This window comes from Micropterus dolomieu, unplaced genomic scaffold, assembly GCF_021292245.1.
Source record: "Micropterus dolomieu isolate WLL.071019.BEF.003 ecotype Adirondacks unplaced genomic scaffold, ASM2129224v1 contig_2702, whole genome shotgun sequence".
Taxonomy (NCBI): Eukaryota; Metazoa; Chordata; class Actinopteri; order Centrarchiformes; family Centrarchidae; genus Micropterus; species Micropterus dolomieu.
The window spans coordinates 1-1,600 of record NW_025731692.1 but is presented as its reverse complement, the minus strand read 5'-3'; the positions used below and the strand labels follow the sequence as shown (position 1 = coordinate 1,600).

Sequence of the window (1,600 nt, the reverse complement as noted above, 5' to 3'; positions counted from 1 at the left end):
GTAGCCCGCTTTCTTCAGGAGAGTTTGGGTTCTTCTGTTTGTGATCAGAGGAACAGGCATTTTACGTGGCCATATGCTATGCACAGGTGGAAAGTGGCAACCTTAGCTTGCGAGAGATAGTGGAATTTATCTGCAGTACTTATGCTATGCACAGGCGGAAAGTGGAAACCTTAAGTTGCGAGAGATAGTTGAATCTATCTGCAGTACAGTTGTTTTGTTCAATGGAATGTGTGAAGACTTGAGTTCAGTGCAAGCGGCGGTGTACCGATGAGAACGTTTCCTTGGACAAACTGACCTCATTTTTTCCAAAGGAGCCAGGTATATTTGTGACATGGCAGACTAAAGGAAACTATCCTGCGACGAGGATGGGATTCGAACCCACGCGTGCAGAGCACAATGGATTAGCAGTCCATCGCCTTAACCACTCGGCCACCTCGTCTGCTGCTGGTCCCTTTTTGCAGTGAAAGTCGAATTCAGGCCACTTACAGTTGGTTTTGTCTAGTATTGGAACGGCGTGGCATGGAGGGGAGGCAGACGGGACGAGTGAGGTGCCTGCTCCCCGCACAGGGGAATTAGCTCAAATGGTAGAGCGCTCGCTTAGCATGTTAGAGGTAGCGGGATCGACGCCCGCATTCTCCAGGAGTCCTTGGGTCTGGTTGTGTTTCTGATCAGCGGACATGATGCGGAGTCCAAGACCACAGTGGGGCTTTTTGCACCAGCTCAACCGAGAACTGCCTGAAGACAACCAGTGGGTGGTTCTTCACAGTTGTGTCTTGTGTCTTTTCCTGGAGAATTTCCCGGTCACCTCCCAGGATTGTTACATATGCCTGCAAAGTATTGAATTCCTTTTCCTTCACTCAAGCTCTGTGGAATACAGAAAACAGGGAAATTATAGAAAGTAGTGTAACCATACTCCTTAGTACACTTGTAATCAATGAAACATTTGATGTTTTATTGAAATGTCATGTGACATAGAATGTAACAAAACAGACTTTTACAGTTAAAGCCAAAGCCAGGTCCCTTTGCGGGGTGTCTTAAAGAGGCTTTGAATGGCCGCTGCAATGGCAAGGCTTGGAAGGGAGGGGGAGGGCACATTAATTGTCAGAGAAATGAATGAGGTGTGTAAAGAAGACCTCGTTGTTCTCCCGCTGTGTGGAATGCCGAATAATTGTGATCATTGAAACATTTGATGTTATTTTATTGAAGATAATATGTTGTAACACCAGTAACGTTCTGCGTTGGCCACTCCAATACGTGTTTTCTCTATTCAGTCGAGGACCGGGCAGGTGATGATTGTATTTGACTCTGCTCATAGGAGGACCAGGCAGGTGATGTTTATAGTTGACTATGCTCATAAGAGGACCAGGGAAGACATGGGGCTGGTGGCAGAAGACCCTGTTGAAATAGGGATGGGCCAAAGAACCAGCCCATCCGTTGGACTCAGGAGGACAGTGCCACGCCAGTTGTGACACTGTGGCGCAGGCGTAAATCTCCTACTCACCCTCCCGATTTTGTGGCTCCTGGAACTCCATGACTCCATGTTCATGTTCCACAGGTGCAGAAGGGAGCTCTCTTGCTTTTAGCAGGGAGTCCTTAAGTC

General features: G+C 47.8%; 1 non-coding gene across 1 annotated transcript; it reads right to left on the bottom strand.

Moving 5' to 3' along the window:
* Positions 1-357: 357 nt before the first annotated feature.
* Positions 358-439, bottom strand: trnas-gcu. The gene has a single exon. It is a non-coding gene; the product is annotated as a tRNA-Ser (tRNA).
* Between the last annotated feature and the right edge of the window lie 1,161 nt (positions 440-1,600).